This window comes from Heloderma suspectum, chromosome 1 (genome assembly GCF_057233095.1).
Source record: "Heloderma suspectum isolate Gila_16-S chromosome 1, 16-S_ref, whole genome shotgun sequence".
Lineage (NCBI taxonomy): Eukaryota > Metazoa > Chordata > Lepidosauria > Squamata > Helodermatidae > Heloderma > Heloderma suspectum.
The window spans coordinates 394,694,869-394,711,116 of record NC_139458.1 but is presented as its reverse complement, the minus strand read 5'-3'; the positions used below and the strand labels follow the sequence as shown (position 1 = coordinate 394,711,116).

Genomic DNA, 16,248 nt, shown 5'->3' with positions numbered 1-16,248 from the left:
TGGGGGTGGGTGCGTGGGCTCAGCACCTTGGATAGCTCCTTTAGAGTTCTGACCGAAGCACAGGGAGGATTCCCGGCCCCACTGACGTCGGAGCCACCAGCCTCCGCTGCTTCAGGGTTTCCAGCTCTCCCGCTGCTTTGCTTTCCCCCGCGCAGCCCGGCCTTCCTCCGGCAACGCCGCTCGCGCCTCCGCCCAGTGGAAACCGACAGCAAGTGATTCCCTTCCGCAAACATAAAGCGGCGTTCTGGGAGATGCCATTTTCTCTGGAAGTGGGGGAGGCGGACGGGAGCGGAGAAAAATAAAAAAAAAGGGGCCGGGAGAACTGGTCTTCCGTTGCTTAATGGGTGGGCGACAGTCGGAGTGGGGAAGATACTTGGGCATGATTAGTTTACCTAGAAGAGACTCCGGGGTAACGACCGGATACTGGGTATCCTTGTCCCCCCCCCTTCCTCCCCCGGTGAGGCTGTTGGAACGTTGATACTTTACCCCGGAACGAGTCCCGGACCCCAGGCGCCGCTCCATGGAGCTTATTTCCCTAAAATCAAAGCCAGCTCCTAATGGCTTCAGCTGCCGTGCTCTGTCACGTGCTCTGCCCTAGACCCTGGCGCTGATGGCTCCCTAGAGCCCGGCAAAGCTGGTGCTCGGTGTGCCTTGAAATCCCCCCCTCGTACTTCGGCAAAATCGCTCTCGGCTGCAGCCAAGCGCTCTCTGTTCCTGGGGCAGATCTCTTGGAGAAGGAGGCGGGGTGTTTCCCCCCCGCCCCCTCCCCAGTAATTGCTGCGGGCCAAATGAAATTCAGTGACGGGCCGCAGCGGCGGCGGCGGCGGCTCTGTTTGTTGACTTCGAAGAACTGCCGATTTCACCTGGGATAGGCATCGTGACACCACACCAGCAAAGGAGGTGAGTGATGCAGGGCTCTAAACGTGGGGCCGCCTTAAGTAGTGAAATGTCCGCCAGTGGTGGGAATGTGTATGGAGAGCTAGGTATGGGTGAGTTGTTGAATAACGAGCAGAGTTTCTGTGTGGCTTGAATCGGGATAAAGGTGGTTTTTTTAAAAAAAATATATCTCGCACAGTGCAATCCTATCTTGTTTACTCAAAAATAACGCCACCGTGTTCAATAGGGCTTACTCTCAAGAAAGTATGCATAGAATTGCTGCCTCCAAGGGTTAATTAACTTACCAATGCCAGGACATCTCTGTTATTACCAACTGTTTCGTGAATGGCCACTGTTAATAAAGTAATTGTCACTGTCTGTACTTACTGCATTTCATTTCCCCCTGGCCTCATTTTACAATCCCTCCCCTGCCCCAACCACGTGTATACCTGTAACTCTAGGTAACGCTTCATGCATTTGCTTAAATGAGCTTCATGCATTTGCTTAAATGAGCTGTAGTCCACCAAAGCTTATACCACAGTCAACTGGCTAGTCTTTAAGGTGTCACAAAAGTCTTGGTTGTGTTTTCATCTTCTGTGAGTGCACTTACACACATATACACCCTTTCTTTAACTCCCTGGACCCAACACAACTGCGTCTTTTCTTTTTCCCTGCCTTGCATCATCATATTGCAAGGAACAATAATGAGACGTGTCCTTATATTGGTCCCTGGGGAGGTAAAGAGGTAGACAAAAGCGGGGCCCATGGTCACTTTCTGGTTTTGCAACACATGGCCATCTTTGCCCCACACGCAGAGCCTGTGTAATGAGCATGTGGGCCTAAAGCAACTGCCACTGCAAGTTTGAATTTATTCTGTCGCTTCACATCACTTGGTGGTGATTTGTAAACATGCACATAGATATGAGGGAAGGAAGCTCGCTCTGTGATCTGATTAGTCCACTGTGATTTGATGTCACAAAGGCACTTGAACCTGGCTACTATATGCTGTGTTTCCCCCCCCCCCAGTTGCAGTTTGGGGGGGTTGGAAAGGCTGCCATGGGGAGGAGGGGGCAGGGAAGTTTACTTCTGTCAGCTCAGATGCACAGGCCTAAATCTCGACCCACCCCAATATGTACACATACAAAGTTAAGCACACCATGATATCTTAATGAATAACTAGATTAGCTTTGCTTAAGAATACCAGGATATATTTTTTTAAATAACTTTTATAAGTAGTTGTAGGACGAAAGATGTAACCAGGTTAGTGAACACTCTAAGCTGGTAATCGCTTAAGGGTTGTCGTTATCCTAAACACTGGTACCCTGAAATTCTACCATACTCATAGAAGCATAGAATAGTAGGATTAGAAGGGGCCTATAAGACCATCAAGTTCAACCCCCTGCTCAGTGCAGGAATCCAAGTCAACGCATCCCTGACAGATGGCTGTCCAGCCTTGTCTTGAATGCCTCCAGCATGGGTGACCCCACCACCTCCTTAGGTAATTGGTTCCATTGTCGTATTGCTCTAGCAGTCAGGAAGTTTTTCCTGATGTTCAGCCGGAATCTGGCTTCCTGTAACTTGATCCCATTATTCCGTGTCCTGCACTCTGGGATGATCGAGAAGAGATCCTGGCCTTCTTCTCTGGGACAACCTTTCAAGAACTTGAAGAGCGCTATCATATCTCCCCTCAGTCTTCTCTTCTCAAGGCTAAACATGCCCAGTTCTTTCAGTCTCTCTTCATAGGGCTTTGTTTCCAGTCCCCTGATCATCTTCGTTGCCCTCCTCTGAACCCTCTCCAGTTTGTCTGCATCCTTCTTAAAGTGCGGTGCCCAGAACTAGACACAGTACTCCAGATGAGGCCTAACCAGTGCTGAGTAGAGGGGAACTAGTACTTCCGTACTCAACCCAAAGATATCTGTAGAACAGTGTGTTCTTGTATTCTGCTGCAGTAGAATTTAATATTCAATTGACAGTTTTGTGTAGATGTTGAGAGACTTGCAGCCCAAGACTTAAAATGTTTGTACTTGGAAACAAGTCTCACTGAGTTCAGTGGGGCTTGTTTCCCAGTAAATGTCCTTGAGATTGCAGCTTTACTGTTTTTGGAACCAGCCTCCCATGAGGTAGACTGGTGTGTTTCCAAAACTTGTTCCTGCTTGCTTTCTCATGTGTCACATTGGCTTTAGACATGCTTACACATCATGCGTGCCTCTTCATCCAAAAGTGTTCTTAAAATATAGGTTTTCACTTTGGCATACATTCACATCTGAATATTGTTTTGCCTGTAGTGCTTTTATAGCTCAAACATTTTTTTCCCTGAAGCTGACTTGAAGCAGTGATTTATTTATGGCCTTCTAGTTTTTACATTCTCAAAGTGACTAGCAGAATGTAAAGAAAATGATTTCAGATCAGCTGGCTCTCTTAAAGAAAACCCAAGTGATGCATTTTGAGCAGAACTCTTCCTTAGCCTAGTCTTCTTTCATTCTCATAGTTTTATTTTTATAGCTCTGGTGACAGTAGATTCTTATCTCATGGTAGAAACCTACATACATTTTCATGCACCCTAAAACTAGAGCTATCAGCAATATGTCTTTGATGGTTAGCAATCTGAAGGCTTATTTGCATTTTAATTGGTACTGGTAGGGAAGCTACCTTAAAAATATGCCTTGGTTAAATTCTTAATTCATGATTTTATGAAATGTCAGGTGTTTTTTTTAAACATGGTAACCTTAATGAGACGCTTCAAGGTACTTGTGAGACTCTTCTTCCTAAATTATCTCAACATATGAAATAAACATTTATAGTTTTAAACATGATCTCTAGCAGGCTGGTGGATATGCTTTTTATTATGATATGAGTATTGCAGTTTTCTGCTTTATACAGTTGCAAACATTCAACAGCATTCCACAGGGCGCAACTGTGAATGTAAATTACATTGCACTAGCATAATCTACTTTAATGCAACACCAATAGTGTTAGCTGGCAAACCAGGTTCTAGAGCATTGCATTAGAGTAGTTTACGCATTGTAATTTATGCTAGCAGGTGCACCCCGTTGGATACTGCCCATTCTCATAGAATCATAGCATAGTAGGGTTGGAAGGGGCCTATAAGACTATCGAGTCCAACCTCCTGCTCAATGCAATACTAAAGCTTCTGTTTAGTAAGGAGAAGCAGTAGAATAACCTTCCTCAACATGTGGCCTCCAGATGTTTTGGACTACCACTCCTATCAGCCCTAGGCAGCATGGCCAGTGTTCAAATGAGTAACTTTTGCAGAAAGTTGAAATTTCAAGGACAGTGTTTTAAGGGGAGATTGGGGAAGCTGAGTGATAATGAATAAGCCATTCATGACAAACCATTTAAAACCATTTGGGTTGTATCCAGCAATGTCCTACTAGCAAGAGGCTCTTTGATCTAGTGGAGGCTTCCAACAGCAGAATGGGGAGAGAGGCGATTTTCGCCTATTCCTTTTTCCCCTGTAGCCTCCATCTGCTACAGAGGGTTGGGAGACCCTTCAGAACCATGTAGGAGGTGGTGCAAGGGACTACAGGAAGAGAGGGAATCGGAGAGAATCACCTCTATCCCTATTCCACTGTTGGAAGCCTCCATTAGACCAAAAAGCCTTCCGCTGGCAGAGGAATTCCATTGGATATAACCCTTATGTATTGATTGATTTGTGTTTGTATTAAAATTCATAAAATATAAATTAAAAATGAAGAGTAGAGGCTAGACTACTGTAGAATTGCTTTCATGTGCTAATACATTTCAAAGAACAGGTGAAAATCCCAAATGTCTGTAAACAGAATATTCAATTATAGGTAGCACAGTTGGTGCTCATCTCCTAATCCCAGACAATAATAGGTTAATTGTGAAATACATTGCAAGCTGGTAGAGCATTGCTGTGGAAGAGCATATGTGCAATTATAAATCACAATCACTGTAGGATATAGATCTGAAAGACAGCTAGAAATGCATTAGAATTAGATAAAACCCATAATGGGTTTCTTCATCACCTTAGATCATGTGCCAAAAATGCAGTGCTTCATATCTTCAACAGCTGCCTGGAATACTTAGCCAATCCTAAAATGTGTGGAAGGCAGAATTTTATTGCAGGAACCAAACCTGGCAAACCTCTAGATGGCTCAGAAATCTGTTACACTAGAGCTTTTCAGTGACCTGTCCCACAGTTAAGCTACTTCATCCCCAAGAACAAGCTGGATTCTAAATGAACCCTAACAATTAGGCTAGGTTATTTGGCTGGCTAAAGTGTGTGTGTGGGGAAAACCAATTAATATTGATATTTTCTCTCCTCCCCCCTTCCGCCAGCAGCAGCGGTATGTGATACATTCTGTCTTGCTACTGATCTGTAATTTGGCACTTTGATCATATCCCACCAGTTTGTTTCTAGGTACATTTCAAAGTTCTGATGTTAACCTTTAAAGCAGGGGTGGGCAACCTTGGGTGTTCTGGTAGCCAATTCCCCTGCCCCTGGATCTTCCGCAGGCCACAGGCCCCCCTCCATGCTGCCAGTGGCAAAGGGGGGGGGGCAGTAGCAGTTTGCCACCAAAATTCAGAAACAAACTGCTATGGTGTATTAGAGAAGACAAACCTAGCTTGAAAACAAGATAAATTTGTCCATTCTAAGCCTAAGTTAAATTTTTCTGCTCTAAGTCTGTAGCAGATCGCTGCCAAAATTCAGCACCAAACTGCTACTTCCCCCTTATTTTTTCCTTAGCAGCGGTGCAGCTGGGGGTAACAGGGGGAGATGAGGGACACATGTGAGCCACGTGTTGCCCACTCCTGCCTTAAACCCTAAATGGCTTGGGACCTGAGTATTTGAAGGACCGTCTTCTTCCCAATGAAAGTGCCCTGATTTTTAAACTATGGAACAGAAACCTTGCTCTGGGTACCCCTGCCTTCAGAGGTGAGGTGGGTGGTAATTGGAGAAAGGGCCTCTTCAATGGTGGCACCCTGGCAGTGAAATGCCTGTGCCCATACGTTTTCTGCCTGAGGCAAAGAAGGTGACATCTCCCGCCCTGCCTATAGAAGCCGACTAGTCTAGCAAATGACTCGTACGTCAATGCAGGCGATGGGGTAGTGTCCTCCAGTAGAGGAAGGCAGATGTCTGATCTGTCTTCTCTCAGAAAAAGGCAGGCACATGCGTTACCTTTTCCATGCCAGGCTTCCATTCTTTGGAAAAGTATGTTAGCACCTGTTTGGCTTACATGTTTGATGTGAGAAATGGCCATAATATTCTAGGCACTGGACTAGCTCAAGACATTTTGGTACCAGATGCAGAAACTCAACATAGCGTTCTTCTTTCCACTAGCATGGGGCACAGCCCCCCTTGAAGGACTCCTTGCATTAACCCCATAAAGAAGAACTGTGCAAGAGATTGATAGCCCATAGGTGAATTGTGCTCACTGGATCAGATCTTTGTCTCTCCCAGTTCTCTTAGTGGCACCTCTATATCAGTCTAGGACCCTCCTCAGGCCAGAATAGAACCTCTGTGGGCCAGAGGTTCCTCGCTCCTGGTCGAGGCAACAACAGTTTTACACACAAACGTATACTGTTTTACTATTGCTTCTTAGTTTGCATAATTCAGAGCAGCAAAAAGCAGCTAAAGAAATAAACTGTCAGTCCTTCGGTTTTGGTTTTAAATGAATTACTGTATTTTTACATCTTTCTGTGCTCTGGTTTTATTCTGTTTTAAATTTTAAAGGTTTTCTATTACAGTTTATCATGTTGTATTTTAGGATTTTAATTTTTGTGAACTGCCCAGAGACCTTTGTCTATTAGGCAGTAAAAAAAAAAAGGTAAAGGTGTCCCCAACCAGTCGTGTCCGACTCTAGGGTGCGGTGCTCATCCCCGTTTCTAAGCCGAAGAGCCAGCGCTGTCCGAAGACGCTTCCGTGGTCATGTGGCCGGCATGACTGAACACCGAGGTGCACGGAACGCTGTTACCTTTCCCGCCAAGGCGGTGCCTATTTATCTACTTGCAATTTCTTGCTTTCAAACTGCTAGGTTGGCAGGAGCTGGGACTGAAGACGGGAGCTCACTCCGTCACGCAGCACTCGGGTCTCGAACTGCTGACCTTCCAGTCTGCAGTTCAGCATCTTAACCACTAAGCCACCGCGGTCCCTATTAGGCAGTATAGAAAGGCAATAAATAATAAGTAAATATTGGGCAAGGAATCAGGGGAAGGAAACCCCGCCCTCAAATCAGATCATCAGACTGTGAGCCATCTCTCAAGGAGGGTAGATAAAACCAGCACCAAGAAACCTTTCTCATCCAAGTCATGGACTGCATAAAAGGACTGTTCTTACACTGGTTGGTGATCATGGCTCACACAACCTTTGCCTGCTTTGATTTCCAGGAAAACACACCTCTATTCATCTGATGCCCCTTCACCTCCACCTTGACCTAACCAGCAACAAGCACAGCTCATTGAGCTAGTTTAAATGACTGACAGCTAATCTCTAGTCTTTGTTTAGCTGGAAGGAGACTCCCCCTCTAGTACTTTCAGATGAAAGCCAGGTTAACCTGTTGCTGATCTAAACGTGTACATCCCCCTTCTCCAACCTGATGCCCTCCATGTGTGTTGGACTATAACTCCCAGGATCCCTCAGCCCGCCATGCTGGGAGTTGTAGTCCAACACATCTGGAGGGCACCAGGTTGGGAAAGCCAGGCATACATGTTTTTGCAGAAAGGGGAGGCTGCCACACCTACAGTATCACAGCTACTGAACAGATTTGCAGGCAAGAACGAGACAGACCTTCCCTGGCCAAGAAAGATCAGAGTCAGTCAGTGAGCTGCTTTGTAGACTGTAAAGTGGAAAAGCAGCACACAAATATTTAAATGAATATGATATTCTCTTGCATTACTCTCACGCATCTTTCTTAGTTTAAGACCTTTTTGAATTATCTTACAACATTCATTAATTGCCTGTACTTTGATTTGATTGTTTTCAACAGCTGTCACTGACTGTACAATTGAAACATTTATAACTCTGGTTTAGGATCTGTTCCACCTGTTTCTAACATCTTGAGGTATGGGCAGAAACTATAAAGTTGTCACAGCATGTTGTGGAGAATTTGATTTTGCTATAAGCCTAGAATAGCCTGTGTTGTTTTAGGTAACTCACCAGGATGTTAATGGACTGAGGATGCAATCCTATACCTACCTAGGAGTAAGTCCCAATGAACGCAATGGGACTTACTTCTGAGTAGACATGTATAGGTTTGCACTGTGAATTTTTTTTTGTAGTGAGCAACTTTGTAATTCTGAACTACATGTAGAATTCAGTAGGCTGTAGAAAACTCAAAAATAATGTTGCTAATTAATTGGATATTTTCATAGTGTGTGGCTGAAGCAATTTCAGCTAGGGGTTTAAATATTTCTCCCTGTATTAAAGTTTGTCTATAATTAGTCCTATCTCTACATAACGCAGTGCTGGCTATGTATTTATCTGCCTAAATGGAAGTTTGTTCAAACCTTTCTCTTTTAAGTGAAATCCCTCGTGCATTACCCGAGCTAAAACAAATTCCAACATTTGGTTTTCATTAGCTTTGTAACTGAAACAAAAACATATTTAATCCCAGAGTATTTTGAAGTTAATGTGCAACTTTGCTGGGAAGGTATTTAAACTCTGATATCAGTTGCAAGTCGGCCGCATGCCAATATCTCAAAACTGTCACTGAGCAAGATGTTAAATTGCTTTTAATGTGCACAAGATTACATTGTGTGGTGGAGTGGTATGAAGAGGTTTGGATGAGATGCAGGGGAGGTTTGGGAACAGAAGTAAACAGCAAAACAAAAAAAAAGTGCTGATAATGAAATGCGAAACAATCCACTAACCAACACTTTTCCACTGCTCATGTTTGGTGGCTTTCTTGTGGTTGCTATAGCATGTCCTTGCTACTTTACTTGGAGAGAGTGCTGAAAGAACTAGGACTGTTATCTGATTAAAGCAATCTTAACCAAGTAATCACAAGCTTTAATTAAATCTGCGTGAATTGGCATACGAATAAAAATAGATTGAAGAACCTCCCCCCTTCATGTTTTTAGGTGATGGTTGATGCAGGTGTCACAACAGGCACCATTTTAAAAGATCCATATTATTGTAATACCCTTATTTGGCCAACTTGGGAGAGGGACAATGCATCTTCTAAAATGGCGCCCATCTGACACCTCCAGTTTCCATAAATACCTGTATTAAAACTTATTTTTTTAAAAAAAACAAGACTGGTGCCTGGTCGGGGGCCCTTTTTAGTTCAAAAACATCTTTGCACATTCATTTTGCTAACGAATCAACGCAGCATTGCAGACCTAGGAACGACACATGTGGAGAAAGCTGTCTGTGGAATGACTAGGGAAGACCGGGGAAGAAGGGCATTGTGGAACAGGATGAGGAACAGTTTGGTGGCATTTAGAGAACTGGGGTTGTGGTAGGAGAGGATGAGAGATTACAGGATGGGACGGATAACTGAAGGAATGGGGAATGTATAGATAGGCGAGAAGGAGGCATGAGTGGTATATAAGAGATCACTTGGACTGAGGGAACGTGAAATTGTGGGCTCTGTTAGGCAGGGAAAGTTGTCCTGCTAGGCTTTGAACTGACAACCAATGCTCTTAAGAGAAGATGTTTTCTACCCTGCTTCTCATTTTGCCAAAGGGATAGTATATGTTACTGACAGAAAGAAGTACTGGGTGGTTGGAAAAGCCTGTTTCAGAATTACCTTTTGCATAATTGATTACTTGATATACTATCCCAAATTGAATTGTTCCTATTTCGTTACCCTGAATTATCTATATTCCCGTTGCTTTGCCAAGGAGCTGAATTTTTCTTTTAATTCACAGAAATCATTTTGGTGTCACACAAGCGCCTATGTAAGCTGGATGTTCATGAAACTCAGACTTCTATGCCTTCCTTGTACAGAAGAGTTTAGCATGAATTGTTTAGAAATGAAGTGTGGTGGTTTTAATTACATGGAGCTACCATGTATAATCTTTATATTACAAGTGGCCCTTAGGCTATTTTGATCTGTAAGGCTGGAAAGAGCAGTCTCTCAAGGATAAACATGCAGGAAAAGGGGGCAAAAACATGCAAAATAATACATTTAAAGGGTCCAGATAAATTTGCAAAGTTCATGGCAAACATACCTTTTTTAATGTTTACAGTAAAATATGACTTCAAATATGCAGGCGTTTATGTCACAGTTCTGATCGTTACTGCCAGGCAGAAATGGTTGTCTGTTCTGCCTGTCCTCACATTATTTTCATGCATGCTTGAACCACTCTTTGATTTCCACTTGCTTATTCTGTTTCCTTTGAACTATAATGTGCTTAATAATTTTCAGGAATGTGAAAGACTTAAGAATTTAAGAGATGTATATTTGTGTCTCTTTAAGGCAGCAAATCAGAACTGACAACCTTGAAAAGGTTGTAATATAAATGTGAAGGGTTTTTTAAAAAAAAAAACTTCTTAAAGAAGTCAAAGTAAGATTCCCAAGATTGAAGTAATCCAGATTCGCTTCTAATGCAAGTTTGCCAACTAAAATAGGAAAATTCCAAAGGTGTTTCCAAACTCTAGGGTAGAAGAAGCCAGACTACTTAGGGGAAATCTTCACACTTTCAGTGGCCTCAGGCTCTACTTCAATTGCTCTTCTCTTAAAGAGACCCTACCCTAAAAAAGCAACAACAACCCTCTCTTCCTGTTCTCCTCACCTGCCCAACAATCTTGTAATCAAATACAGTTGCCTGCTCCCTTCTAGTGGGATGTATAGAAAAGTGATTGTTATCCAGCAGAAAGTCACTCTGTTGATTCCCACCCACTCATCCACCCTGTCTTTTTCTTTTGCTTCTATTCTTATTAAGAGTCCTTCGCCACAGTTGCATTCTCCTCAGAAAAAGACTTGTCACGTTAATCCACCTTCTACTGTTTTTGCTTATTTGTTTGTCATTCAATAATTAATAAACAGTACAGATCTTTGGCTTGTTCAGGTACCTTTTGGAATTTGTTATGACTCTTTCTGTTTTGCAGTATATAGATGGTTCTTTTGATGGAATAACTCTGCTATCCCCAGCCTGGTCTTCTCCAGATGTGTTGGATTACAATAATCTGCCAGTCAGGCTGGGAAAAGCAGGAATAATTGAAGTGACTCAACCCCCCCATATTTTTGTGCTCTCTTTAGCAGCAGTAGCATTTTAATTGTACAGAAAGTATTGGGAGTCGGGTACTTGATGTGGGGCCTGGCGCCAACACTCATCTTTTCGGCTCCAGGTAAAAGGTGCTCTCTTCTGCCAGGTATTTGGCAGCATGTAATGAATTTTAATTACGTCTGTGACTGTATTTGGCTGATTGTTTAAAAAACATGTTTAGATCTATGTTGTGCATGTGTGTGTTACCTGTCGGTATGTTTTTATGCAAATGCTTTTTTGTACTTTGTATAATGCTTTAAAAAAACGAAGATCATGGCATCTGGCCCCATCACTTCCTGGCATATAGAAGGGGAAGAAATGGAAGCTGTGACAGATTTTACTTTCTTGGGCTGCAAGATCACCGCAGATGGTGACTGTAGCCATGAAATTAAAAGACGCTTGCTCCTTGGGAGGAAAGCTATGGCCAACCTAGACAGCGTAGTAAGAAGCAGAGACATCACCTTGCTGACAAAGGTCCGTCTAATCAAAGCTATGGTTTTTCCAGTAGTAATGTATGGCTGTGAGAGCTGGACTATAAGGAAGGCTGAGTGCCGAAGAATTGATGCTTTGAACTGTGGTGCTGGAGAAGACTCTTACGAGTCCCCTGGACTGAAAGGAGGTCAAATCAGTCAATCCTAAAGGAAATCAACCTGACTGCTCATTGGAAGGACAGGTACTGAAACTGAAGCTCCAATATTTTGGCCACCTAATGCGAAGAGAAAACTCTCTGGAAAAGACCCTGATGCTGGGAAAGACAAGGCAAAAGGAGAAGGGGACAGCAGAGGATGAGATGGCTAGATAGCATCACCGATGCAATGAATATGAACTTGAGCACACTCCGGGAGAGAGCGCAGGACAGGAAGGTCCATGGGGTCACGAAGAGTCGGACACGACTGAACGACTGAACAACAACAACAACATAATGCATTTTAATGGTTTTTAATTTTTGTGAACTGCCCAGAGGGCTTCAGCTATGGGGCGGTATAGAAATATAATATAATACAATACAGTAAGGGAGCAATCCTGTGGCCACTAGACACTGTCTAGAGGGCCATAGGATATGCTCATTTCCAGGAACCGACCTCAGAGTTCGCACTCCCAGAGTTCCCAGAAAACCAACCTCCCCCCTTGTCTTCGCTCCGGGGCACAGATTCGCTCTCCCTGCCCTGGAAGAGGAGCGTGGAGCGACTGAAAAGGGGCGTTCCGGGGCAGGGAGAGCGAAGCTGTGCATATGACACATCCAATGTGTCGTATGGCAGCTTCCTCTCCCCGTCAGCCCCCTTGCCGGTACACAACCGAAAACTGCTATCTAGCGAAAAAGAGCAAGGCGGGAGAGGCATGGAGAGAATGATCCCCCCCCCCCCCCGTGCCTCTCCTGCCTTGCTTTGGATAGATGGTTGCCTCCAAGTTCGGAGGCGGTTGCCCCTGCCCTGAATGAATGAATTAATGAATGCACTCCCTTTAAAAAATTGAATCTACAAGATATACTCTACTGCTGAAGAGGGTAGGTGCAGAGCTTTTTATCACAACTTTGAATCTTTGTAAGTCACCCTAGGACCTTGTTGAAGGGTTTATAAATCCCTATAATAAATGAATAAAGGCGGATTCTAATTTTACATACAAAGCAGCATCTGAACTGTGATTTTCATTATATGTATTTATATCATTTTACAAATACAGTGTGCGAGGAGTTCACAAACTTCAAAATATAGTTCCAGCAACCACTACCACAGTTTTACTTTTTCCACTAATGGTCCCCTTTCAGTTTTATGTTGGGGATTTTCTCTTGCATCAGTGCTATGCTCTATACTTCCTTGATGTGCTATTACTGTGCTCAAGTATTCATCCAGCACTAGCTAAAAGTAGCAAGGCTATCTCTAGCCGAGATAGACGAAAAGGTCCTTGCTGCCAGTATTTTTGCTATGGTACAAAACTTTTACTCATCCACTCCCCTTCTTTTTAAAAGCAACCCCACTATACGGGATTGGATATTGCCTTACAAGTACTGGATGAGGACTAATATGGAAGAAGGGCCAAGAACAAGGTCCTTTTCTAAATTGCAGTGTATTATTTACTAGGGTGTATCCAGGCAAAGCAGAGCAGCGCTGTAGCTGTCATTGAAAGATAAGGAGGGTTTGAGTCTTGGGGGAACAGAAGGTTTATCTATCTTTGCATGCTGCAAGGAAAAAGCTTAAGAGTTCTCAGTATTCCCTGGCTTGGATACAGACTCTGTCTCCCGTAGATGGAAGGGCCGCTGAAGGCTTTTGATCCAGTGGAGAATTTCTGTTGGCAAAGCAGGGAGGAGACGGCAATCTTTGCCTATTCTTCTCTCCCCCTGCAGTCTGCATTTCCCCTGAAAATCTGCTCCAGAGGGTTGGGGAAACTCTCTGGAACATCTTGGGAGGTGGTGCTTGGGGCTACAGCAGGGAGGGTGGAATCAGCTCCTTGCCCCTTCCAGCTGGCCAGAGTGTGGTGAGTAGAGCTCTGCTCAGGGGCAAGGAGCTGATTCTGCCCTCCCTGTTGTAGACCCAACCACCACCAGCTGGTGGGAGGAAATACCGGATCCAAGTCACTATGTTAGTTGATGGGGACTAGGTTCTAAAGACCATGTCTCTAAATACACCAAAATTGTCAACCAAGTAAAAAAAGAAAAGGAAAAAAAAAGGGTTACTAAATCAGGAGAGAGTGACCCTAACCTGTAAATCTATGGCTGAAATACAAGGGAAGCAGTAAGGTGACATCTTTCCTTTTTCTTGCTGATCCAGTTGGTCCAATAAATAGTATGCCATATTGCATAAGGCTGCATCAGGCAGAGTGGACAATGAACAGCTATATGGAGATCCTAGTTTCCAATCTGTCCATTGAAGAGTTGTATACCGCTTTAAAGCCATTGTATTGAAATGCCTCAGGATGCTAGGACTATATCTGCAGCAGTGGGTAAATAAAATAATACTGTAACAGCATCTACAATTGTATGACTAAATCCTAGTCAGTGGAGTTTCCCCTGAATTTGGACTCCCATTCCATGTCTTTAAATAAGAGTTTGATCAGTCAGACCATTTTTAAAGCTACTAAGCTTAATTCTACTGTAATCAAATCTGCAATATTGATAGAAGCTATTGTTTGGGCTAGTCTAATGTTCTTGAAATACAGGGTGCACTTTGAATTCAAAATGGAGTTTCTAAAGTTCATTTCTTTTTTTAATCTCTTTGTTACAAAGGTTAAAATAGACAATTACTGACTTCTGTTAACTTTCCTATTAGTAGGCAGAATTATTTCTGCTTCACTTTTCCAGATTGTTAAACTGATGCAGTGAAAGTTATTGGCATATGACTAGAAATTTCTAATAACCTTAAGACTTACTCCAATTGATCCTATTAACTGTGTGAATAATCCAGGCAGCAGGGGTGGGGGAGAGGGGGGAATAGGGAACAGTAGGGGTTTTTTTGCCCTTTGGTCTTGCGGGCTGCAAATGTTTACAACCTGGAGCTGCCATTTGGTAGTAATAGCTCTTGAAGTGTAATTTTAAAAACCCCAGGAAGTGTTTTCCTGTTTTCCTTTCTGATGCAGAGGAAGCTGACAACTCCCTCATTATACCCTAATTCAGTGTGTCCCTCTTCCTAGAAATCTGCTTGGTATGCAGTAATGAAGTTTTTCATTTGCCTGAAGTACATTGTGTATAACACATGCAGGGTAACTTCCAGTAGAGAATTCATTACACATGCAGTCAACTGTTTCTCATGAGTCAACTGGTGGTTGCTGTTCAATAACTGGGGAGGAATGGAATATTTCTGATATAAATCAAGATTGGTCAGTAACCAAAATAGTCCATAGCCTTGACTATTTTGATTCTGAATGTGTGTGTTTTCCCTCCCATACGGCTTTTAGAGTTAATAAATGCTGTTCATGTATCTTTTCTTCCTTTTTTCTTTTGTGCCTTTTGGAGTACTCCTATTTTGTTCAGCTCTAGCAAGAAAGGCAGTACAACATTACATTTTGAAAATATTGCCATGAATTAACTGAATTCACCTTAGAAACACAAATTGTATGTGGTTGCTAGTGCTTCACCTGTTAGACTTACCAACCTGGTTTGCACAATCAAAACAGCCCGCTGTGGGTTCTTTAAGCCACGGTGGGCTGCGGTGCGTGCCGGGTGGGACTTGCATATTCTGCGCCTGGCCACAGCTTGTCATGTTGTGCAAAGGTTAACCCAACAACAGACCGAATGGCTTGACCTGGTTTGAATGTTGCAAACAACCCACGGTTTGTTAACTGTGGGGTTTTCATAATGAAGCAGAAGGGAGTGAGCAGGCAAGCCCCACCTGCTTGCCTGCTCCCACTGAGTTAAACAACCAAGGGACACTCTATCCCTGGGTTGTTTACCTTGATGCCCAAACCCAGAATTGGAGGTTGGGGGCGGGGGGAGAACAACCCAGACTTGTAATCCATGGTTTGGTTTTGGGTTACAAGTTTGGCTTGTTTTTCCCTCCAACCGCCCCAATGCCAGGTTTGGACATCACAATGATGTTTAACCCGGCGGGAGCAATTGCTTGCTCCTGCTCGTTCATGTGACGTGTGAAGAGGGCCAGTGATTTAGAAGTGGAATTGGCTACTCTCGCACTTCATCAGCAAAGTGGCAGTTGCTCCCCTCCCCCTGCCCCTTTTCTGTTTTTGCCCGAACCCAGAATTGGAGGCTGGGGGCGGGAGGAGAAGTCAAGTGACCAGGCCAAATAGATCGTCTGTGAGAGAGCATTCCACCTCAAATGGCATCAAATACTTCTGACTGATTCTGATCTTTCTTGGCCAGCAGCAGCTGCCTCTACCTGTAAGTTTAGCTTCAGATTGGCGGCTGCCAAGCAACTGAGTCCTACTCATTAGTCTGTACCCAGCTTAGCCCTGAGACACAGCAGAACAGTAATGGCTGTGGGAATTGGGGTTGATCTTCCTGAATAGGCTTGATTCTGTCGTAGAGTTGTTTGTGCATTGGTCTTGCCTTACTTTGTAGGCACTACGTTACCCATTTTGTCATTTGCAGGTACCATAGTGTCTTCACAGTGTCTGTCACAGATAGGCTCAAGATCCAGCGGAGGACCCTGCCTGCAAAAGTGATGGGAGGGGAGGGAAATAACTTTAATCAATTCTCTGCTCCCCCACACACACATTCCAGAAGGTCTC

At 43.7% G+C, this 16,248-nt stretch overlaps 1 protein-coding gene across 2 annotated transcripts in view; it reads left to right on the top strand.

Annotated features, from left to right (window-relative positions):
• The first annotated feature begins 164 nt into the window (after nucleotides 1-164).
• Nucleotides 165-16,248, top strand: part of DISP1 (dispatched RND transporter family member 1) — a 119,420-nt gene continuing 103,336 nt past the window's right edge. Inside the window, exon 1 of one of the 2 annotated variants that reach the window (XM_084828699.1) lies at nucleotides 165-900. The gene's annotated coding sequence lies outside the window, so the exon portion shown is untranslated. The remainder of the gene's footprint in view (nucleotides 901-16,248) is intronic. The other variant, XM_084828701.1, reaches the window with a different exon arrangement.